The sequence below is a fragment of the Cervus elaphus genome, chromosome X, assembly GCF_910594005.1.
Source record: "Cervus elaphus chromosome X, mCerEla1.1, whole genome shotgun sequence".
Classification (NCBI taxonomy): Eukaryota; Metazoa; Chordata; class Mammalia; order Artiodactyla; family Cervidae; genus Cervus; species Cervus elaphus.
Genome location: NC_057848.1, coordinates 33184832 through 33211467, shown reverse-complemented (window position 1 = coordinate 33211467; position 26636 = coordinate 33184832). Strand labels below are relative to the sequence as shown.

Here is a 26636-nt window from a genome sequence, read left to right as displayed (position 1 = left end):
CATGTGCCAACAGCAAACCCCTGGCCCCTGCTCCACAGGGCAAGTCGCCATCCCTTTGCTCAAGACTGTGAACAGAACAAGGGGCATCCCTTTGGCCCATATGGCAGCTGACCTCTGGCCTACTTTGAAGAGTAGGAAATAGCAGTTATGTACAGTGAATGTGGTATGAGGCCCAAGAGCGAGTGGTCCAATTCTTTTGACACTGTCTAAGGCAATGGCACCCCACTCCAGTACTCTTGCCTGGAAAATCCCATGGACGGAGGAGCCTGGTAGGCTGCAGTCAATGGGGTCCATGCATTGGAGAAGGAAATGGCAACCCACTCCAGTGTTCTTGCCTGGAGAATCCCAGGGACAGGGGAGCCTGGTGGGCTGCCATCTATGGGGTCGCATAGAGTCAGATACGACTGAAGTGACTTAGCAGCAGATCACCTACAAATTGGACTTCTTTCTCATCAGTCATTATCTTGAACACCCACTCCATAAAGAACCATGTCGTGTGTCCTCACATGCCTCCAGCACACATGTGCATGTGCGTGTGTGCGCGTGCGCACACACACACACACACATCCCTAAAGCCCTGTTCATCAATTCTTGTTTCCACTGGTTGTGCTTCAGTGCATGCTAAGTCGCTTCAGTCGTGTCTGACTCTTTGCGACCCTGGACTGCAGCCCGCCAGGCTCCTCAGTCCATGGGATTCTCCAGGCAAGAATACTGGAGTGGGCTGCCAGTTCCTTCTCCAGGGGATCTTCCCGACCCAGGGATTGAACCTACAACTCTTACATCTCCTGCATTGGCAGGCAGGTTCTTTACCATTAGCACCACCTGGGAAGCCCTGTGTTTCAGTGTGCCTCCATAAAATGTAAGTGGAGAGCAGCAGTTAATGTCTACTTGGAAACAAATTCTGGAAATCCAAAAGCCACAGATAAACCTCCTTCCTGGCTAAAGACATCCTGATAGCATCTGGAGCCAACAGTGTGCACCTGTTACAGGTCAGTGGCTGCTGCGAATCCAAAAGTGGAGGGTTCCCTCTGCTTTGAGACTCCTCCCGCTGGGAGGAGGGGGGAAAGTATGCCCTGGATCAGCAGGGGGAGGGACGCAGCATTCTTCCCACCCTCCTGTCAGCCTGATCTCTGCCCCCATGGGACGGCCCCCAGAGGGCACCTGTGAGTCAGATCAGAAGCAGGGAGGAACCAGGCAGCTTCTAGAAGATTCGCGGTCTTCTCTTCCTCTCCATTCACCCTCCAAATAGTCATTTCTAAGTGGCTGTCATCTTAGAGAAACATACTTCCTGGTCTATATAGACATGTTCCGCTTCTTTAGCGCCCCCGTCTACATCTCCCCACCCCCACCCCCACCTATTTTGGGCCGACATAATTTACAACTCCCAGAAATGCCTGAGAAGCAGCGGACGCACTTCTGGTGCCAAGCCTGACCAGTTTTACAGATTTTCATTTAGCAGGTGTCTGTTGCTAAATCAGTAGCAGCTGCTAATTGCTTTTCCTCCCTCCAACCTTCAGACAGAATGAAACATCTGGTGTTCTCTCACTTTGGGTTAAAATCAGCTACCTTACCATCCCTCCTCTGGGCTCCATTTTTATTAAAAAGCTGTCAGCTGATGCCTGCAGCCAGCCGGCAACAGACAGCCAGGTGGCCCCTGAAGAAGGGAAATGATTCTAATGGCAACTCGGCAGGCTAAGGCCGCCTCCTGGCCCCAGACCTTAGGGACAGACAAGGGATTGCTTGGGCACCAGTCCCCACCAGGTGGAGCTTGAAGTCCATGACCACCCAAGTTACTTGGAGCTTCATTTCCTGAGCGAGTACTCTGAGGACCTTGCCCCCTCTTGCTGGCAGTGCCCGCCCTGCCCTGAATCTGTTCCAGAGGTGGGACCCTACGCACCAGGTCGCTTCACTCTCTCTTCCAGGGGAGGAGGGTGGCTATTCAATGCACACATGCTTCTACCGCCATGAATTGGAATCTCAAGGGTAATAAAATATATACAGTGGTGGAAATTATAAGGACCTTATCATTTATAGCTTCAATTTATACCAGTGTTCTTTTGTAGCTTTTTCAGTCACCTTTTGGTTCTGGTGTTTCCTTCCCACCCCCACCCCCAAAAAATCTGTTGGCTGGGCCCTATATCTGCTTCTTGATTCTAAGTCAAAACCATTCTTAAAGGTACCTTTATAGCAACTCAGATATTTTACATTATTAATAAATAATAATCACAGCTAATCTTTATTGAGCACTTACTACTGTGCATCAGGCGTTGGGATAAGCACTTTACATGCATTACCTTATTGAAGATTTAGAAATGATTACGACCGCCCTCATTTACAGTATGCCAACAGTCTCAGAGAAGGCCTACTGATGTTGTGGAACCAAGACTGGAACTGTGATTTAGCCAGATAAGAAGCCTGTGCTCTGCTGACTGGGTATTTGATGATATTAAGGAATTACTGATAATGATAACAGATACGATAATGACATTATGATTATATATATGAGTCCTTATATATTAAAGATGTATAATTAAATATCTACAGTTAAAATTCCATGAAATTTCCTTTAAAATCATCCAGGTAAGAGAAATGAGTAGGAGAGAGAGAGACAGACTGTGTGTGTGTGTGTGTTTGTGGAAGGTGGGGAAGCAGTTTGAGATAGAGTAGGTATACTGATGAAAACAACACTGGCCATGAGTTGATCCTTGTTGAAACTGGGTGGGTAATGGATTTTTTTTTTACTTTTATATATATTTCCATTTTCTTTAATATAAAATTATACACATACTGTATACTATATTTTAGAACCTCCTGACTTGAGCAAGATCTTCCCTATCCCTAACTTCTCAGCTCCTATCACCAAACTTTCCTCATCTGGTACACATGCAGTAACCACCCTTCCCTTGGAGTTATTAAACCCTGTTTGTCTTCAAGTTTCCAGTCATTTTACTCAAGGTCCTTGGTGTGGGACATAAGGGGAGGCTAGGAGGGCCAGATGCTGAGGTAAGAGGAGGGCATCATAAGGACTCTATTTCTCCATTCTTTTTATGCAACAGAAAACTGCATTCATCTTTTCAGTGCTTCTGCTGCTGCTAAGTCACTTCAGTCATGTCCAACTCTGTGCGACCCCATAGATGGGAGCCCACCAGGCTCCCACATCCTAGGAATTCTCCAGGCAAGAACACTGGAGTGGGTTGCCATTTCCCTCTCCAATGCATGCATGCATGCTAAGACACTTCCGTTGTGTCCGACTCTGTGCAACTCCATGGATAGCAGTCCACCAGGCTCCTCTGTCCACGGGATACTCCAGACAAGAATACTGGAGTGGGTTGCCATTTCGCTCTCCATCTTTTTAGTGACCACCTGACAAAGGAGTATTTGATTGAATCCTTAAATAACTATGTGGTAGATAACATTATTATTCCTGTTTTACAGATGAGGAAACTGGATGAAGTAGCTCAACTAAACCCCGAAGTCCTTCCTAAGAACAGCCACTGCCCAAGGGCATCTGTGGTACAGTAAGAAATAGATTTGGTATTTGTCCCCATTCCAGGCACAAAACTCCTAAAACTCTTAGGCATTTCCTAGTCAAGGCTATGGTTTTTCCAGTAGTCATGTATGGATGTGAGAGCTGGACTATAAAGAAGGCTGAGCACTGAAGAATTGATGCTTTTGAACTGTGGTGTTGGAGAAGACTCTTGAGAGTCCCTTGGACTGCAAGGAAATCCAACCAGTCCATCCTAAAGGAGATCAGTCCTAGGTGTTCACTGGAAGGACTGATGTTGAAGCTGAAACTGCAATACTTTGGCCACCTGATGCAAAGAGCTGACTCATTGGAAAAGACCCTGATGCTGGGAAAGATTGAGGGCAGGAGGAGAAGGGGACGACAGAGGATGAGATGGTTGGATGGCACCACCGACTCAATGGACATGGGTTTGGGTGGACTCCGGGAGTTGGTGATGGACAGGGAGGCCTGGCATGCTGTGGTTCACGGGGTCGTGAAGAGTCGGACATGACTGAGCGACTGAATTGAAGTGATAGGAATGTCTTTTGTCACTCATGAGAAGCTCCTTTTGAACACACCCAAGTTTACACTGAGAGAACTTAGGGGAGGGCCCCTAGATAACCACAGGATGGGAATGGTCCCCAGGAAGTGATAAGGAGGGTGGAAATTTGTAGCTGCACCCACTGCTCTCTGGGAAAGGGTGGCTAAGGATTAAGCTCTATAAAAACTCTTTAATAGGAAGACTTGATAAGCTTCCCCATTGGTGAACACATCTGTAGGCCAGGAGGGGTGGTACACCCTAGTTCCATGGAAGTAGAAGTGTCTGTGCTTGGGACCCTTCTGGACTCCATCCTCTATACCTCTTCATCTGGGGGTTCATCTGCTTTCTTTAAAATATACTTCCTAAAAACCTGATTGGTGGTGTTTCATTGCTAAGTTGTGTCCAACTATTTGCAACCCCATGGACTGTAGCCCAGCAAGCTTCTCTGTCCATGGGATTCTCCAGGCAACAATACTGGAGTGGGTTGCCATGCCCCCCTCCAGGGATCTTCCGGACTCAGGGACCGAACCCATGTCTCCTGCAGTGCAGGCAGATTCTTTACCACTTAGCTACCAGGGAAGCCCCAAATAACTGGTAAACAAAAGCAAATGATTCTCTGAGTTCAGTGAGCAACACTTGCAAGTAGTGGAACCTGAGGAGGGAGTTCATGTAACCTCTAATTTATAGCATATCACTCAGAAGCATAGGTAACAACCTGTACTTGTAACAGGTACCTGAAGTGGGGGCAGTCTTATAGGACTCAGTCCTTAACCATTGGGATCTGATGCTATCTGCCAAGAGTGTCACAAGGAATTAAACTGTAGGCCACCCAGCTGGTGCTATAAACCTGTTTGGTGTGGGGAGCCCCCCACCACACACAGAACATCCCATTCAGTATTTATGCAACAGGGGAGGTGGAAAGAGCACTAGTCTGGGAGCCTCAGACCTCAGTGGTGATCCTAGAGCTGCTACTCACTGGCTGTGTGACCTTAGGCAGGTCTTTCAACCCTTTCTGATCTTTATTATTTATAAAATGACATAGGTGGATAACATGAAATTCTAAGGTCCACCAAACCTCTAAAGTTCTAGGATCTGGTTGCTTTTTAATTCAAATTTTTGAACTTGACCTTTACTCCTCTCTGTTCCACTAATGTTATCTTTTAGGACTTTTTCGAATATTGAAACTGGTACCCGATATAGCTTTCCTTCTGAGCTTTGGGACACAAGCAAATTTGACACTTCAGTCAGTCATCTGTGCCTTAATGTAAATTAGTTCAACAAACCACTAGCCAGCTAACTGTATTACCCATTACCGAGTCCATAGTTCTCTATCTGGTCATGTGCAGCTTAGTCAAATGACTCATTACTAAAATCCAGATACCCAGATACTCTCTGGGTTTCTGTAATTAACATTTGATTAATCCTATCAAAATGACACGGGGAGAATTTCACAATGTATTGGGTGGGGCGGGGGGGGGAGATGTATTCTATGTGAGTTCCCTTGTCCTGCTCCTGGCCAGAAGATGGCCAGAGACCATCTTCTTCATATATTATTTCTTAATATGGCCAGACGCTCTTGGGATGGATATAATATGGATTGAGAACTTTTGAGAATTCGACCTTCACTTCTTTTCAAAAATCAAAATAGCTCTTCAACCTAATTTGGGGTACCTTACCTGTTTATGCCCTGTGCTCAGTCGTGTCCGATTCTTTGTGAGCCCATGGACTGTAGTTCACCAGGCTTCTCTGTCCATGGGATTTCCGAGGCAGAAATACCGGAGCCAGGTGGCATTTCCTACTCCAGATCTTCCCAACACTGGGATCGAACCCAGGTCTCTTGTGTCTCCTGCATTAGCAGGTGGATTCTTTACCACTAGCACCACTTTATGCTAGTGGTAAAGAATTTCAAATTCACCTGCAATGGATTTCACATTCTAACATTAACTTTTTTTAAATTGAAGTCTAACTTACATATATGGGGACTTCCCTGGTGGCTCAGATAGTAAAGAATCCACCTGCAAATGCAGGAGACTTGGGTTTGATCCCTGGGTTGGGAAGATCCCCTGGAAGAAGGCAAGGCAACCCACTCCAGTATTCTTGCGTAGGAAAGAATGAACAGAGGAGCCTGGAGGGTTATACTCTACAGGGTCACAAAGAATCGGACAGGACTGAGCAACTAACACTTTCACTTTCAGCTTACATAAAGTGCAAAATATCTTAACTTTTGTCAAGCCCTATAGTGTAGGCCTTATTTATAATAGTTGAATGACTGACTAGGAAGACTTTCATCTTTATCAGGTACTGTTCCAACCATATCTGTTCAAAGACAGGTGTCCTTAAAGGAGAGAACAGAAGCAGAACAAGAATTTATCAGTATTGAGTTGCCTTTTCTCCTTTCTACACTAGATACTGGCTGTTTTGCTTTCTCTCAATCTTGCTTCCCAGGTCTTTCCAACTGTCATGTGCACACCAACCCCAAGAGATCTTGTTAAAATGTAGAGTTTCATTTGGTAAGTCTGGGATGAGGCCCAAGGTTATGAATTTCTAACGAGTTCTCAAGGGAGGCCAATTCTGCTGACCTGTGGACCACATTTTGAGTTGCAAGGACTCAGGGCATAGTGAGGAAGGTGCAGAGGTGGAGTGGATAGAGAGTGGGCTTTGTAAACAGAAATCTGGGTTCTAACTTGCAACTTTTTCCACTCACTAGCTCATTGCCTTTGGGTAGACTGCTTAACCTCTTTGCATCTCAGCTTACTCCTTATAAAAATGAGATGAGTTTCATCTCAGGGCAGCTATGAGGATTAACTGAGATGAGAGAGGTAATAAATCTAGCACTGTTCTGAGCATATACCTCTTGTGCTTCTGCTCAGTCATGTCCAACTCTTTGCGACCCCATGGACTATAGCCTGCCAGGCTCCTCTGTCCATGGGGTTTCCCAAGCAAGAATACTGGAGTGGGTTGCTATTTCCTCCTCCAAGGGATCTTCCCAACCCAGGGATCAAACCTGCGCCTTTTATGTCTCCTGCATTGGTGGGCACATTCTTTACCACTAGCGCCATGAAATGGTAGCTATTTTTGTGAAAGTCTAACTATGCCTGCCATTCCCTACCTTTGCTGTTATGAATCCTAAAAATTCAGATTTGCCATGCCACACCTGGTGTGTATAATATTCTAATCTTCTGCTGTGCATTGCATGTTTGTGTCCCCACCCCACCAAATTTACATGTTGAAGCCCTAAATCCTAATGTGATAGTATCTGGAGGTGGGGCCTTTGGGAGGTAGCTAGTTTTAGATGAGGTCATATGGGTGGAGTCCTCAAGATAGGATTAGTGTTGTTATAAGAAGAAACACCAGAGAGCAAGAGGGATCCGTCTTGAACTTGTGAGGATTCAGCAAGGTGGCCATCCACAAGCTAAGAAGAGAGCCCTCACCAGAACCTGACCTAGGCTAACACTGTGAGCTCAGATTTCAGGCCTTCAGATTGGTGAGAAATTTCTGTTGTTGAAGTCAGTCTATAGTTTTGTTATGGCAGTCAAAGCTGACTAATAACACCTCCTCTAAGCATACCAGCTATCCAGTAAACATTTATTGAGCTCCTACTGTATGACAGCCCTGAAGCCTTTCAATTCCCTCTAGTTCCCTCATGGCAATGCAAATCACTGTACTTTAAAAGAAACTCTAGAGAACAAGATGGTGGAGGAGTAGGTGGACATGGAATACATCTCTCTCCATGGATACATCAGGAATACACCTTCAGACACAGAAGTGCATGCAGAACACCAGCTGAGGGCGGACAGGAGTACCTGACCAGTGGAAAAGAATATATAGAATCACACAAAACTCGGTAGGATGAAGGAACCAAGGGGAGAAACAGGAGTGTTAGTAGGACTGGACCTGCCCTCGACGGGTGGGGGAACTGAAGCAGGGCTCTGATCCCCACAGCAGGGCAACTGTCTGAGTCAGAAGAGAAACATTTAAGGCTGAGAGTGAAAGAGCTGATCTGTGGCAGCCTAAATGGAATGAGAATCAGACAGTCCTTGCCACAGCCTGTCTCCTGGAAGGAGCAGCAGCTGGGAGCAAGCCCAGGGCAAGGGCTGCTGTTGAATGCAGAGAGACCGGTGGAGGGGATGTGAGGGAGGAGATAGTGGTGAGAAATGCTGGTAGAGGAAAGTCAGGCAGCCATGGTAGCATGGTGATACCACTGAGTCATGCGCAGGGGGTGGAGCCATCACCATAGCCTCTCTCTCCCCACACGCCAGCATCAGCACTGATCTATAGAGAAGCTGGCCCATAAAATGCCTGAGGCACTGAACTACAGAGTAGGACCCCACCCAGGGTGCCCCTTTAAGTGTCTCAGGTGCCAATCTACAAACTAGGAACACAGTTAGGGAGGACCCTCTATGTGTCTGACATGCCGAAAAACAGAGAAGGAACACACGCAAGGGAGCCCTCTAAGCGCCTGAACGGGCGGAGCTACAGAGAAAGACTGGCCAAAGAAGCCCTCTGATCGCTGGCTAGAAGAGGCTCAAAAAGACTCTGATAGGGCCGTAACTCCTGCAGTGGGGCAGTCTGTGTCCCTCCACATTTGGCGCCGCCAGGGTCTCTGCAAGACAAGCAGCTGCACTACTTTCACGCTCAACTCTCAGTGGGCAGAGCTGCCACAGGCAAAAAAAAAAAAAAAAAAAGTCTTGCATTTATGCACGCAGGATCACTTCGGTAGTGTCAAACTCTTTTCAACCCTATAGACTGTAGCCTGCCAGACTTCTCTGTCAGGGAGGGGGGTTCTCCAGGCAAGAATGCTGGAGCATATTGGCCAATACTGGTTGCCATACCCTTCTGGAGCACTATATTTCCTACTTCCCTAGCCTCCAACCCCCCTGAGTACCTGGTGCTGCCAGAACCCCTGTGACCCAAACATCTGCACCACCTCCACACCTGGCCCTCACAGGGGCAAATCCAACCCCTCCAGGGCAGTCTCAGGAGCAAACCCCAGTGCAGGACCCACATATAGAGGTGGAAATAAAACCACAACTGAAACCCAGGGGCAGGGTGGCTAAGGAAGAAGACCACAACCTTCCCATCAGCTGTACAAGCTGCAGATTAAATCCACATGATCAACTAAGCAGACTCTGTGTCTACGGAATATATAAAGGGCCATAGAGAATGCCCACAAAAGAAAATGCACTAGCTCTGATAGCTGTGGACATTGGAGGCAAGAACACACAGGAGTAGGACCAGATTAGAAACTGAGCAGCCCCCACAGCAGGTCCAGAGATCAGCACACTGTTGGAGGGCATCCTAGGGAGGTAAGGTGGACTGTGATTCCTAGTGAGGGAAAGGACTCTGACAGCAGTGACTCAAGAAAAACACTTATTTTTCTTATTTTTTGACTTGTTCTGTAGATTCTTTTGGATTTTTTTCTTTCTTTTTCCTCTTTTCCCCCTCCATTGTATTTGTCAATCTTATTGGCACTAAGAAATCCAATTAAGCTTTTGATCTTTTTTTTTCCTCACTCACATTTTTTATTGTTGTCATCAATCTCTGCCTCTACATGGGGCTTTTGCAGGTCTGTGGAGTTTTCCTCTTGTTCTTTCCTTCCTCTTTTATTTTTTATACATTTATTCCTTTGTTTGCTTTTCCTACTGTTCTTTTCCCCTTGCAGTTAACCTTTAACGTATATAAATCTTCTTTTTGTAGCTCTATTTAACTTTGCATATCTATTCTTTCTTTCCTTTCTCTCCTTTCCTCTCAACATATTTGTTAGTTTTATTTTCATTGTTTTATTCCCCAATTGGCACCGTGCTTTAGTTTTGTTTTACAGTTTGTACTTTAATTAGTTTTGTTTTGGTAGATATAATTTTCTGTTTCTTTTGTTCGCCAAGTCGATCAACTGTACTTTATTTTTCCTGCATTGATTTTGCTTATGGGTGTATATGTATATTCATTCACATTTTCTGTTTGTTGTTATAAACCTCTGCCTCTACATCGGGCTTTTGCAGTTCTATGGAGTTTTCCCTTTTTCCCCCTTTGTTCTTTCTTCTTCCTTTTTTTTCTCTTTTCTCATTTTATAATTTTAATTTTTTTAAACCTATTATACTTTTTCTATATTTATTCCTTTGTTTGCCTTTCCTACTGTTATTTTCCCCTTGCAGTTAACCTTTAATGTATATAAAACTTTTTCATCTACCTCTTTTTAACGTTGCATATCTATTCTTTCTTTCTTTCCTTTCCTCACAACATATTTGTTAGTTTTGTTTCATTGTTTTATTCCCACTTGGCACCTTGCTTTACTTTTGTTTTCCAGTTTGTGCTTAAACTAGTTTTGTTCTTAACTTGTAAATGTAATTTTTGATTTCTTTTGTTCATGGATCAATCTACTGTACTTTATTGTTGTTGGAATGTTTTGACTTTGCTCATGGGTGTATATGTATATGTGTATATTCCATTACTTTAATTATTACTTGCCTGATTTTGTAACTGCCATTTGTCTGGGGTTCATCTTTGGTTTCTCATTTTTGGATATTTGTTTTCCTCTCCCTTAATGCCATTACAAACCACTTGTGGAATCGCCATTCCTGACCAAAGATCAAATGCTAAGGTTTGGGAGTGGGAGCACTGACTCCAAGACCCTAGACTAGCAGAGAACTAACCCTAGGGAAGATCAAATACTAAGAACTCACACAAAGAAAACCACTTGAATAGAAGACCTGGCATTGCCCAACCACCAGTAGCACCCTGTGCAGGACACCTCATCTAAACAAGAAACAAAACAAAAATACAGACCCAATTATCAGCAGACAGGATCACCACCTCACTCAAGCCTTGCCCATCAGAGGAAAAATGAACAAACAAAAACTCAGCACAAATCTCACCCTATACTGAAGCTCACACAAACCACTGGACCAACCTGAGGAGGATAGAAACCAAAAGGAAGAAAGAATTCAACCTTGAAGCCTGGGGAAAGGAGACCTCAGACACAATAAGTTAAAAAAGTGAAAAGGCAGAGAAGTACTACACAAATGAAGGAGCAAACTAGAAACACAGAAGTCCAAATAAAAGAAGAGGAAACAGGCAAACTACCTGAAAAACAATTCAGAATAATGACAGTAAAGATGACTAAAACCTTTGAAAACAAAATGGAGAAAATGCAAGAATCAATTAACAAAGACCTAGAAGAATTAAAGAACAAACATACAGGGACAAACAACACAATTAGTGAAATTAGAAATACTCTAGAAGGAATCAATAGTAGAATATCTGAAGCAGAAGAACGAATCAGTGAGCTGGAAATACAATGGTGGAAATAACTTCTGAAGAGCAGAATAAAGTAAAAAGAAGGAAAAGAGCTGAGGACAGTCTCAGAGACCTCAGGGACATTACCAAACACACCAACATTCGAATTATAGGGGTCCCTGAAGAAGGAGAGAAAAAGAAAGTGTATGAGAAAATTTTTGAAGAGATTATAGTTGAAAATTTCCCCAACATGGAAAAGGAAATAGTCAATCAAGTCCAAGAGGCACAAAGAATCCCATACAGGATAAACCCAGGAGAAACACACCAAGACACATACTAATCAAACTAACAAAGACTAAACACAAAGAAAAAATACTAAAAGCAGCAGGGGAGAAGTAACAAGTAACATACAAGGGAAACCCCATTCCCTCAACAGCTGATCTTTCAGCAGAAACTCTACAGCCCAGAAGGGAATGGCAGGATATACTTCAAGTACTGAAAGGGAAAAATCTACAACCAAGATTACCATACCCATCAAGGATCTCATTCAAAATTGATGGAGAAATAAAAACCTTTTCAGACAAGCAAACCTTAAGAGAATTCAGTACCACAAAACCAGCTTTACAACAAATGTTAAAGGGACTTCTCTAGTCAATAAATACAAAAGAAGAAAAAAGATCTACAAAATTAACCCCAAACAATTAGAAAATGGCAATAGGAACATATATATCAATAATTACTTTAAATGTAAGTGAATTAAATGCTCCAAACAAAAGACACAGACTGACTGAATGGATACAAAAACAAGACCCATATATATGCTGTCTACAAGAAACCCACTTCAGACCTAAAGACACATATAGACTGAAAGTGAGAGGATGAAAAAATACATTCCATGCAAATGAGAAGCAAAAGAAAGCTGGAGTAGCAATCCTCATATCAGACAAAATAGACCTTAAAATAAAGAAGATTGCAAGGGATAAGGAAGGACATTACACAGTGATCGAGGGATCAATCCAAGAGGAAGACAAAACAGTTGTAAATATCTATGCACCCAACACAGGAGCACCTCAATACATAAGAAAAACACTAACAGACATAAAAGGAGAAATTGACAGTAACACAATAATAGTAGGAGACTTTAACACCCCACTCACACCAATGGACAGATCATCAAAACAAAATTAATAAGGAAACACAAGTCCTAAGTGATACATTAGATGAAATGGATCTCATCGATATCTTTAGGACATTCCATCCAAATGCAGAAGAATACACCTTCTTCTCAAGTGCACATGGAACATTCTCCAGGATACAGCACATCTTGGGTCACAAATCAAACCTCAGTAAATTTAACAAAATTGAAATCATATCAAGCATCTTCTCCAACCACAATGCTATGAGAGACTAGATATCAATTACAAGAAAAAAAAACTGTAAGAAACACAAACACATGGAGATTCAACAACACATTTCTAAATAACCAACAGGTTACTGAAAAAATGAAAAGGGGAATCAAAAAATTTCTAGAAACAAATGACAATGAAAACTCAACAAGTCAAAACCTATGGGATGCAGCAAAAGCAATTCTAAGAGGGAAGTTTATAGCAATACAATCCTACCTCAAGAAACAAGAAAAACATCAAATAGACAACCTAACTTTACACCTAAAGCAACTGGAAAAAGAAAAACCAAAAAAAAAAACCCCAAATAAGAAGGAAATAAATCATAAAGATCCGAGCAGAAATAAATAAAAAAGAAATGAAAGAAACAATAGTAAGATTAATAAAACTAAAAGCTGGTTCTTTGAGAAGATAAACAAAATGGACAAGCCTTTAGCCAGACTCATCAAGGAAAAAAGGGAAGAATCAAATCAACAAAATTAGAAATGATAAAGGAGACGTTACAACAGACAATGCAGAAATACAAAGGATTATAAGAGACTAGAGACTATTATGAACAACTATATGGTAATAAAATGGATAACCTAGAAGAAATGGACAGATTCTTAGAAAAGTTCAATCTTCCAAGACTGGACCAGGAAGAAATAGAAATTATGAATAACCCTATTACAAGCACTGAAATTGAAGCTGTGATTTAAAAAATCTCCCAAAAAACCAAAAGCCCAGGGCCAGATGGCTTCACAGGAGAATTCTAACAAACATTTAGAGAAGAGCTAATGCCTATCCTTCTAAACCTCTTTCAAAAAATTGTAGAAGAAAGAACACTTCCAAACTCATTCTATGAGGCCACCATTACTCTGATACCAAAACCAGACAAAGACAACACACAAAAAGAAAACTACAGGCCAATATCACTGATGAACATAGATGCAAAAATCCTCAACAAAATTTTAGCAAACAGAATTCAGCTATACATCAAAAAGCTCACACACCATGATCAAGTTGGGTTTATTTCAGGTCTGAAAGGATTCTTCAATATATGCAAATCAATCAACATGATACACCGTATTAACAAACTGAAAGATAAAAACCATGATCATCTCAATAGATGCAGAAAAACCTTTGAGAAAATTCAGCACCCATTTATGACTAAAACTCTTCAAAAAATGGGCATATAAGGAACCTACTTCAACATAGTAAAGGCTATATATGATAAGCCTACAGCAAACATTATTCTCAATGGTGAAAAAATGAAAGCATTCCCCTTAAGATCAGGAATAAGACAAGGGTATCCACTTTCGCCACTATTATTCAACATAGTTCTGGAAGTCCTACCTACAGCGATCAGAGAAGAAAAAGAAATAAAAGGAATCCAGATCGGAAAAGAAGTAAAACTCTCACTGTTTGCAGATGACATGATACTATACCTAGAAAACCCTAAAGATAGTATCAGAAAATTACTAGAGCTAATCAGTGAATTTAGCAAAGCTGCAGGATACAAAATCAATACCCAGAAATCACTTGCATTTCTATATACAATGAAAAGTCAGAAATTAAGGCATCAATCCCATTCACCATTGCAATAAAAAGAATTAAATATCTAGGAATAAACTTACTTGAGACAAAAGAACTGTACACAGAAAATTATAAGACACAAATGGAAGAAATCAAAGACAACATAAACAGATGGAGAGATATTCCATGTTGCTGGGTAGGAAGAATCAATATTGTGAAAATGACTATACTACCAAAAGCAATCTACATATTCAATGCAATCCCTATCAAATTACCAATGGTATTTTTCATAGAACTAGAACAAAAATTTTCACAATTCATATGGAAACACAAAAGACCCCAAATAGCCAAAGCAGCCCTGAGAAATAAGAATGGAGCTGGAGGAATCAACCTTCCTGACTTCAGATTATCCTGCAAAGCTACGGTCATCAAGACAGTATGGTATTGGCACAAAAACAGAAATATAGACCAATGGAACAAGACAGAAAGTGCAGAAATAAACCCATGCACCTAAAGGTACCTAAAGGGTACCTTATTTTTGACAAAGTAGACAAGAATATACAATGAGGCAAAGACAGCCTCTTCAAAAAATGGTGCTGGAAAAACTGGACAGCTACATGTAAAAGAATGAAATTAGAACACTTCCTAACACCATACACAAATATAAACTCGAAATGGATTAAAGACCTATATGTAAGACCAGAAACTATAAAACTCTTAGAGGAAAACATAGGCAGAACACTCGATGACATAAATAAAAAAAAAGACCCTCTATGACCCACCTCCTAAAGTAATGGAAATAAAAACAAAAGTAAACAAGTGGGACCTGATTAAACTTAAAAGCTTTTGCACAGCAAAGGAAACTATAAGCAAGGTGAAAAGACAACCCTCAGAATGGGAGAAAATAATAGCAAATGAAACAACTGACAAAGGATTAATTTCTAAAATATACAAGCAGCTCATACAACTCAATGCCAGAAAAACAAACAACCCAATCAAAAAGTAGGAAAAAGACCTAAACAGACATTTCTCCAAAGAAGACATACAGATGGCTAACAAACACATGAAGAGATGCTCAACATCACTCATTATTCAGTTCTGTTCAGTTCAGTCACTCAGCTGTGTCCGACTCTTTGCACTCATTATAAGAGAAATGCAAATCAAAACTGCAATGAGATATCACCTCACACCGGTCAGAATGGCCCTCATCAAAATGTCTACAAACAATAAATGCTGGAAAGGGTGTGGAGAAAAGGGAACGCTCTTGCACTGTTGGTGGGAATGTAAACTGATACAGCCACTATGGAACACGGTATAGAGATTCCTTAAAAAATTAGGAATAAAACCACCATATAACCCAGCAATCCCACTCCTAGGCATATACCCTGAGGAAACCAAAATTGAAAAGAGAAACATGTACCCCATTGTTCACTGCAGCACTATTTACAATAGCTAGAACATGGAAGAAACCTAGATGTCCATCGACAGATGAGTGGATAAAGAAGTCGTGGTACATATACACAATGGACTATTACTTAGCCATAAAAAGCAATGTATTGGAGTCAGTTCTAATGAGGTGGATGAAACTAGAACCTATTATACAGAGTGAAGTGAGTCAGAAAGAGGAAGTTAAATACCGTATTCTAATGCATATATATGGAATCTAGAAAAATGGTACTCAAGAATTTATTACAGGGCAACAATGGAGAAATAGACATAGAGAATAGACTTATGGACATGGGGAGAGGGGAGGAGATGGTGACATGTATGGAAAGAGTAACGTGGAAACTTACATTACCATATGTAAAACAGATAGCCAACGGGAATTTGCTGAATGGCTCAGGAAAATCAAACAGGGGCTCTGTATCAACCTAAAGGGGTAGCATGGGGAGGGAGATTCAAAAGGGAGGGGATATATGTATACCTATGGCTGACTCATGTTGAGGTTTGACAGAAAACAGCAAAATTCTGTAAAGCAATCATCCTTCAATAAACAAATAATAAAAAAAAGAAACTCTATAAGCTTTGACTGTTCTTTTAAACATGCTTAAGATTCCTTTCTTTAATTTGCATGTAGATGACTTTAAACCCTGAAGCATTACAATGCCTTCTTTGGAAAGACATTTCTCACCATAAGCAATTCTAAACTGTGAATGACTAAGTATCTCAACATTAAAAAACTCTACTACCCTCGGTTCCCCAAGGACAGATATTTATTAAAAGTTACTAAAGGAACTTCCTCAACTTGATAAGGGCATATGCAAAAAACTCACAGCTAAAGTCATACTCAATGATGAAAGACTGCATGCTTTTCCCCTAAGGTGAGAAATAAGACAAGGATGTCCACTCTCGCCACTCTACATAACACTGTACTGGAAATTGTAGCCAGGGCAATTGGCCATGAAAAAGAAATACAAGGCATCCAGATTGGAAAGTAGAAGTTAAACTGTCTCTATTCATAGACAACACAACCTTATCTACAGAAAATCTTAAAAAATAACACACACACACACAAGTTATTAGCAGTAATAAAAAAGTTCTGAAAGGTTATAAGATCGATACAGAAAAATGAACTATACTGTAATGAGCAATCTGAAAATGAAATTAAGAAAACAATTCCATTTGCAGAGCCATCAAAAAGAATAAAATACGTAGGAATACATTTAACCCAAAAAAGTGCAAAATCTATATTCCAAGAAACTAACAAAATGTCACTGAAAAAAAATTAAAGAAGACCTAAATACATAGATAGACATCCTGTGTTCATAGATTGAAATACTTAATATTGTTAAAATGACAATATCCCTGCAATTACTCTATAGTCAAGGCAACCCCTATCAGCATCCCAGCTGGCTGTTTTGCAACAAATTAAAAGATGATCCTGAAATTCATATGGAAATACAAGGGCCCCAGAATGGCCAAAACTATCTTGAAACAAAATAACAAATTTAAATGACACACCTCTCACTTTCAAAACATTCTACAAAGCTACAGTGATCATCAAGACAGTGTGGTGCCAGCATAAGGACAGACATATACATTAATGGAATAAAACTGATGGTCTAGAAATAAACCCTATTTGATTGATTTTTGATAAGAGTTCCAAGTGGCTCAGCTGGTAAAGAATCCGCCTGCAATGTGGGAGACCTGGGTTCGATACCTGTGTTGGGAAGATCCCCTGGAGAAGGGAAAGGCTATCCACTCCAGTATTCTGGCCTGGAGAATTTCATGGACTGAATAGTCCATGGGGTCACAAAGAGTCGGACATGACTGAGTCACCTTCACTTCACCAAGACATTTCAACAGGGAAGAGTCTTTTCAACAAATAATGCTGGGACAACTGGATATCCACATCAACAGAATGAATTTGGACCCCTTCTTCACATGATATATAAAAAGTCCTAAATGCAAGATCTAATACCATGAAATTCTTAGAAGATATTCCTAAGACCTCATGAACTTGATTAGATACTAGTGTCTTAGACATAACACCAAAAGCACAAGCAGTCAAAGACAAATTAGACTTCATTAGTGTTTAAAGATTTTGTATTTTAAAGGATGCCATCAATAAAATGCAAAAAATCAGGTAATAACAATTGTTGGCAAGGAGGCAGCAAAACCAGAACCCTCATACATTGCTAGTAGGAATAAAAAAAAGGGAAGCCACTTTGGAAAGATATCTGGCAGTTCCTCAAAAGGTTATTTAAACATGGAGTTACCATATGACCCAGAAATTTCACTTCTAGGTATGTACCCCAAAGCAGTCAAGACTGTACCCCACCAGGCTCCTCTGTCCATGAAATTCTCCAGGCAAGAATACTGGAGTGGGTAGCCATTTCCTTCTTCAGGGGATCTTTCCGACCCACGAACGGAACCCAAGTCTCCTGCATTGCAGCCAGATTCTTTACCGTCTGAGCCAATAGGGAAGCCTAGTCAAGCAGATGTCTTTACACCACCATTCACAGCATCACTATTCACAATGGCCAAAAGGTGGAAACAACCCAAACGTCCATCAATGAGTGAATGGATAAACAAAATATAAGATAACCAACAAAGACCTACAATATAGCACAGGGAACTATACTCAGTATTTTGTAATGCCCACTATAAGGGAAGAGAATCTGACAAACTGAATCACTGTGCTGTACACTTGAAGCTGGCACAACATTGTAGATACAGTATACTTCAATTTTTAAAAAATGTGGTATACTGTACAAAGGAATATTATTATTCAGTCATAAAAAGGAATGAAGTGACCTGGATGAACTTGAAAACTTTATGCTAAGTGAAATAAGTCAATCAGAAAAGGCTACATATGATATGATTCCATTTACATGAGATATCTAGAACAAGCAAATCCATAGGGACAGAAAGGAGATGAGTGGTTGCCAGGGTCTATGGAGGGGAGGAGTAGAGAGACATTACTAATGCTTTTGGTGGGGGTGGGGGAGAATGACGAAAATATTCTAAAATTAAAGAGTGGCAATGGTTGTACAACTCTGTAATGCACTGAATTAGACATTGAATTGTACACTTCAAATGGATAAACTTGCATTATGTAGATTTTATCTCAATTAACACCTCCCCTCAAAAAAATGACTACAGGGAGAAAGAAAGACGCAAGGATTCATTGCCTCTTTGTGGAGTGCTTTTAAATGTTCAAAGTTCTTTGCTAATTCTTCTGTTGTCTTCTGTTATCTGCTACCTTTTCTTCAAAAACGTATCTGTGAGGTAGACAGAGCAGATATCACTGAGACCATTTGACAAATGGGGAAACTGATGCTTGATGGGAATGAAACTAACTCAGTCAAAGCCCCAACGTCAGCGGTCAGCGACAGCATGAGACCAGGCAGGGCCCTAAGCAGTGCTGCCCCGCCTGCACACTGGAATTGCCTGGGGTGCTTCTGGAAAATGCTTACATTTTGAAATTGGCTCTGTTGCTTCTAGGGTGCAGTCAGGGCTGAGAACCACTGATCCACACAGACTGGGGAAACAGAACTCGCCTGCTAGATAAGGCTTTGACTGCACGAAGAAACACTACTGACCACCCGAGACTGTACTGCTTACAACTTGCTCAATAAATCTTGCCTGCTTGATCTAAAAAAACAAAAAAGAAACATGGCTTGGGGGAATGGCTCGAGGACGAGGGAGAAATATTGGGTGGAAGAGTCAGAGGCTGTGCCTTCTAATCGCATTTTCAGAAAACAGAACTAGTGCAAAGAACTATTAAACTCTGGAGGCAAAGAGGCTGCTACCTGTCATTCTCATTCATGGCTGCCACTCTCCCCGAGAGTGGGGGGCTTGGGTGTTACTGGAAAACTCAGAGGTCTCGACATTTCATTCAAATGGGAAGAAACACCAGGAGTGGGCCTAATTCACCTGTCAGGAGGGAGTAGAGAGAGAGTTGGCCAGTTCCCTAATCTAACAGTCTGTCTGGGAAACACACACACACACACAAAGGTGCTGCTAGTCAATGTGGAAAAGAAATCCGGCCAGGGAATTTTAATCTCACTCGGCAAAGCTAATTCAGAAACATAGCCCTCAAAAACCACTACAATATTGTAAAGTAATTAGCCTCCAACTAATAAAAATAAATGGAAAAAAAAAAGAAACAAAGCCCTCTTCACATCACCATCACCCAACCAGGGAGCTAGAGCCAAGGCCCTGAAGGCTAACATCAAATAGCACAGGCCAATAGGAGCCCAGTTCGACATCTATTTGGAGTAGCAGTAACAAGAGCATCTGACACTTAATTAAACACTTACGGTGTGCCAGGCACTGGACTAAGTGCTTACCCCACGTATCTCCATTCGTTCAAGCACCCATCTACAGATTAGAAAACAAGGTCACCGAAGTGTGTAACTTATTCACGATCACATGGATAAAGACAGACGAGCCAGCCATAAAAGCAAGGATCTGCTCACTCCAGAGTCAAGCTACCTGACCACTACATTATACTAACTCTTAACAAGCACACAGAGACGAGAAGACTTTGAGAATACGCTGCAAACAATATGAACATCTGTCAACTATTCAATGATCCTATTTCAGTATATTTCTGTATTTGCTTTATTTGCTATTATGAAGATATTACTTTTGTAAAGAAAACATTTACACAATTGCAAGGACAGAGGCACAAAAGCCTCATGCTTTTTGGTGTTTTTCTTTTTTTTAATATGTTGAAAAATAAGCCCTTTTGCATTGATGGTACTTATTTTTTATTTCTACTTTCCTGTATTTCACAAATTTTCATCACTAAATATGTCTTTTGCTGTCATCAGGAAAACAGCATTATTTTAAGTGGTTTAAAAATAATTCACTTGGGAAAAATATCTCTCATCCCTCCGGTATCACACCTAAGACATCGTCCTGGACATGTGTGCAAAAGATCCCTGAAATTTCTCTGCAATACAGACACTCAGGTTGATGGGCTAATTCATTTATTCTATCTGTGGATACCACCATGTGCTGGGTGTCCTGCATGGAGCAGATACCACAAGAGACACTACCCTTGCCCACAGACACTAGTTATGATGCAGGCCTGGGAGCCTGGCAACAGGCTGAATATACACTTCAACCAAACTATGGAGTGCTTAGCAGTTATTGGAAAACAATGAGCTACGTCCACACCTGAAGAGATTACAGATTCTACAATTAGGTTAAAGGAAAATACACTGGAGGAATGGTTATAGTTCAATGCCGATTGCACAAGAAACCTACAACCAAACCAACCAACACCCCCAGAAATGTGAACATCTCCATCTGCACTTATGGGCAAAAGAAAAGTGTGGAAACATATACAAACAGTTAACACAACTTACCCCTGGGGAGACAGGATTGAAAATTGATGAGGTTTAAAGATTGGCTTTCAAAAAAAAAAAAAAAAAGATTGGCTTTCTCTTTATACTTGTCTGATTAAATGGTTTTTTCAAGGAGCATATATTTTTAAAAAAATCCTGAAAGTATATCAGTCCTCCAAAAGAATCTCTAATGGATATTGTATAAAATTTACACAAAAACTTGACTTGGCTTAATACTTGAAAATCAAATAAAATAATCAGGAAAGAGGTGGAAGGAAACCCTTGAGCTTTCATGTCAGAAAGACAGACGTTCTCAGGCCAGTTCTGTCAATTCTTGTGTGTCTCTGAGCAAGTTATGTAAACTTTCTAAGGTTTAATCTGTTAAATGGCAGTGCTAACCAGATGGCTCAGTGGTAAAGAATCCGCCTGCCAATGCAGGAGACATGGGTTTGATCCTTGGGTCGGGAAGATCCCCTGGAGAAGGAAATGGCAATTCACTCCAGTATTCTTGCCTGGGAAATTCTATAGACAGAGGAGCCTGACGGGCTACAGTCTATGGGGTCTCAAAGAATCAGACATGACTTAGCAACTAAATAACAACAACAAGTGAAACCAAGGACAGGCATCAGCTAGATTTCTTAAACCACAACTTGCTTAATAAGTAACATCCTATAACCTGCCTTCGCAGACCAAGCTCTCCTTAATTGTTCCTGCAAACTGTATACCTTCCAAGCTGCGTATAGCTTAGACAATATATCACAAGACTCCTTTAGCCACCCACTATAGATAACAGCTCTGACATTATAGTAATGGTTGCTTCAGTTGTTTTTTCAGGAACATGGAGCTAGTCTAGCCCATTTCAAAGTGGTCAAGACCATCAACCATTCACCATTCAGCTGAGACTGAGAGTATCTGATGGATTACCTTTTGATGTCAGAGGGCCAAAAACTCCATCCTCAGATCATGCTAAGGTCACCATTTTTCTGAACATGCATCTCAAGAAGAAGTATGTAACTCAGCTATACTTGCACAGAACGCTGATTACTTCACCGCCTTCTTGCCTCCAACCATCTTTCCCCAGGCCTCAGACCACCCTGCTTCCTTGTCCCATAAATATACTAAACCCCTCAACTTGGGGGAGGTGGATTTGAGATTGGTTCTCCTCGCTTGGCTGCCTTGTAGGGCAAACCTCAGCATCTCAGCATTTGGCTTCCTGCACACTGGGCAAATGAACCTGGTACAGTAACACTAATAATACCCACCTTTCACAGGGTTTCTGTGAAGATCAAAGACTAATAATTAACAACTAAGGCTGATGGAGGACCTCCCATCTGCCAGGTGCTGTGCTACATGCTTTACACATATTAACTGATTTATCCTCAGAGCAGCGTTAGGAGGGAGGCACTATGATCACCTCCATATCATAGATGAGAGCATGGAAGCCCATTCAAGTTAAGTAACTTAGCCAAGTTCCCTTTCTCCCTCCCTCTCATTCACACGCAGCACAGTCAGGGTATGAACCTGGAAAATCAGATCCCTGAGCTATATTCTCAATAACTCTACTAGGGTGACATATTTCTATTTGTGAAAGATTTTGTGGTTGAAAAGCTCTGTCTCCGTGTAAGAACTCTTAGTGGTGGTGGAAAACGTAAGTAAGTACACATAAAATCAAAACACTCCAAGGGCTAAAAGGCGTGACAGAAGCAGTGTCACAGGATGTCTTCTGGTGATTGGCCAGTAAGTGGCCAGTAAGTATATACAAACTGGAGTTCATGACTCTCCATCCTGCTCTTTAGACTGTCAAGGAGAGTCTACTATTTCCTACCTCCATACCTCTGGTCCCTTAGTTGAACTGTCACCTTCCTCTGCAATTTGCATGCACATTCTAATAGCCCTTCAAGGCTTGGTTCAGGCTTTACTTCTGCATGGAGCATTTCTGGACCACCTCATCCAATGACCTCTTTAGGACGCAGTGCATTAGAGCTCAAAGTCTTTAGACTTAGTTTTAGTACTTACAAATCATGTAACTCTGAGCAAGTCATTTAGCATCTCGAAACCTCAGCTTCCTCACAGGAAAAATCAGGTTCTTGTGAGAATTTAATAAGAATATCCATAAATTACCTGGCACACATTCACATTAGATGCTCAATAAATACTGATATTAATCCTCTTCCCATTTTTGTAGATCTTGAAACAATTACAATTTAGCGATTAAGCCTGTATTGCCTTGCTCCTTTCTCAAGATTTTGACTCTAATATTGCAATCATGTCTAAGGCATTTGTGCCTTATCCTTCTAACTAAACCACAAGTTCCTTGAGGGCTGGGAATGAACTCTGGTTGCTTTTGCATCTCCTGAAGCATATAGCACAATATTTAACAAAAAATGTGCTCAATAAAAATTTGGACTGACTGGTATGGCTGGGCTAGCATTCTGTAAGACTCTCAAAGATTAATCTCAAAATACAGGCAGTAATTAGACCTATTCTAGGCCAGTGCCTAGAATTTGGTGGAACCCCAGGCCTTCTCAACACCCTCCATGTCCCCATACACTTTGCGTTCATCTGATCAGAAACACACTGGCCTTAGTAGAAGGTTGAGGCACAATTTTGCCTGAATCAATTCTTCAGAAAGCTAAGGCCTCTTTTGAAAACAAGCTTTTTCTATTTTAAGTACTGTCAAGAAAGCAAAGGGACATTCTGTCCCTAGTTCAAGTCCAAAACCCAAACTATAACTTTTTAAAATAGCTCAATTTGCCACTCACAGAAATAACTTTTCTAGGTCAATTAGCACGTTTCAATGTACCAATTAGCAAAGAGTAAGATTCTCAAGCCGATTTGCATCCGTGACAGCAAAGTGTTCCCAGCAGCACACATGGGTACAAGGTGTGCCGGCGGCAGTTACATCCCAAAAACATGATGGTGGATAAGGAGCAGCCGCCCCAGGAATGGAAAAAATCATTACTAACCTCTTCCACTCAGTCTGTTAGGAACAGTCAAGAGAACCATCTAACAGAGAACAGGAACTGGGTAAAAGGGGAGGGGTGGTAAAGGAGGAAAACAGGAACTAATGTAACAGATCAACATGGCTACACAATAAGGGGCAATTTTTGATAATGAGATAATAATATACTAGAGGCTTTGAGCCTTGATGAAGAAAGGAACTTGATGAAAAGAATCATTATCATTCGTCTCATTGTTCTAGTAGAAGACAGATGGCTGCAAACATAAATATAGGCCAGGCTAGAGGCTTTGGTTGGAGAAGGGGCTGTCACACTTTGCAGTTTCTTTTCTCCCTTGCTCAGAATACTTCATAAGAAGTTGTCATGGACATTTGAAGGTAAAAGGCTCAGGGTTGGAATGCAGCTTGGGTCCCGTGCCTCCTTCTGAGGATCAGATCAACAGCTCTACAAGGTAAGAGCTGTAACCGAAAAGCTAATATGTAACCAAGTTCCATGGGCACCCTGCTTAGCTCCCAGGTCTTGGCTTGCACTTTCCAGGAGGTGGTTTAGCCTGAAACATTGTCTGCAAAGTCATGTGTATAGATAAGGAACCCCATCACCATCAGACCGAAAAACCACTGGCTATACAAGGAGCTACTAGGCAGTTCATCTATTCTCCAAGCCATGGACTACTTACTGACAGCTGGGGCTGGGGGATCTCAACAAGGAACCCATGGATGGGCTTCTGGGAGAAAGGGGCAGGAGGTGGCAGTCTGTGTCCCTCCTGAAATTGTATGCAAACTTGTCTTCATGCATCTGGGAAGAGGCTCTATAGTCCTCATCAACTTATCAAAGAAGCCTATGACCCAACTCTTCTACTTGGAGAGAAGCTAAGTAGCATCTCCAGCGTCTTAATTCACTAGCATTCATATTCAAACTCACCCTAAATGTCAATCAAACAAAGGAAAAGGGCTCTGAAGTCTGAGTTAGGAGACCTGGGTTCTAGGGGCATCCACCTTGGCTTCTTAGGCAAGTCATTTATCCATCTAAGTTACCTCTCTGGGCTTCCCTAGTGGCTCAGATGGTAAAGAATCTGTCTGCAATGCAGGAGACCTGGGTTAGATCCCTGGGTTGGGAAGATCCCCTGGAGGAGGGCATGGCAACAACCCTCTCTGGTATTCTTGCCTGGAAAATCCCCAGGGACAGAGGAGCCTGGCAGGCTGTTACAGTCCATGGGGTTGCAAAGAGTCGGACACAACTGAGCAACTAAGCACATTTCCCCTCTAGAAGATTAGCTCAGACAAGCTTTCACCTCTCTGATAATCAAATAATAGTTCCATGATACATTTCCCCTCCTTCCCTCCAAGAAACAAAAGTGAAATTGCCCTTAAGGCACTTCATCTGAAGTCAGAAAGAGACCTACTCTGAAATCCTGGTAGTGAAGAGTACTTACTTGTAATATGGGCCATTGGAATAAATCTTCTTTCTTCTAAGGTGTCAGCTTCTAAGATCAAGAACCAGGAGGAACTTGGAGCTGGACATTCTTTAGCTGGGCTGCAAGCCCCAGTGCCAAGAAGGCATAGAGCAGAAGACCACGTGGAAATTCACTGATGATCCACATCCTTTAGCTGACTGTGGAAATTTCCTCTAACTCCCTCACTGTCTTTATATATGAGTGTATACACGTTTGTATTACTGGTATACACACCAATTAGCTCATTCTATTTTCCTTGTTTCCTCATTATAGCTACGGAGGAAAAAGAGGATTAAAAAGCATCAAGGGCCAAGAAGGAAGAAAGGGCAAAAAAATGTCCAGAATTGACTTCCTGCCTAATTAGATCATCAGGCTTACAGAGTTGCCTACCTTCCTGTGCCTTATTTTGTCAATCTGAGCTCAAATAAGGGGTTGCAAAGTAAAAAGTCCTGAAGGTCAGGGTAGCCTAGGAGGGGTCCCAGCCATTTAAAGTAACCAGACCAAAGCCAATTGTCAAGACATATGCAAACAGAGCCACCATCCTGAGCTTTTATTTTTGAAAAGGAATACGAGATTATTTACCAGAGTGACTGGAATCGCTAGTTAACACAGAGTTCATCAAAGAAATTTTGATGTTAAGGAAAGTTACTTGGACATTCTTGATAAGCTGGCTGACTAAAGCTTGACATTTATTTAGAAAGTACTGGGGGTCATAACAAATAGAATAACAAATCTGCCATTAGAGAGGGGAAGAAGCGGAAAGGGGGAGGGGGGAAAGAGAGGGAAGGAAGGAAGGAAGGACAAAGGAGGGACAGACGAAAGAAAAGAATTTCTACTGATGGACTCTCTGAACGCCAGTTTCTTCCTCTATAACAAGAGGCTATAATACTCAGCCCTCACACAACTTAATAGCTACCTCCCACAACTGATATTTGAAATGACCTTGTAAACTATGAAATGCTATCCAAAGAGCAATGATTATCATTTTGAGATTTAAACTGTGATACTAACACATGAGGCAAATTTAAGTCATGAAAACAGAAAGCAGTAGGAAGTATTTCACATGTGAGTTCTTGCCCTGAGTTTTTTCAGCCAGCCTGCTAATCCCTCTGCAGCCACACATATGGGAGTCTAAGGACAGGGCCTGGCCACTCAAGCCCTATACTCCCACTTCTCTCTGTACTGGTTTAGCACCCAGGCACCTGCCACAGTGGGGTTTTACCTGC

At 41.6% G+C, this 26636-nt stretch overlaps 1 protein-coding gene across 10 annotated transcripts in view; it reads right to left on the bottom strand.

Annotated features, from left to right (window-relative positions):
• Positions 1–26636, bottom strand: part of TMEM164 (transmembrane protein 164) — a 172652-nt gene that overhangs the window by 48915 nt on the left and 97101 nt on the right. The gene's annotated exons all lie outside the window — the stretch shown is intronic.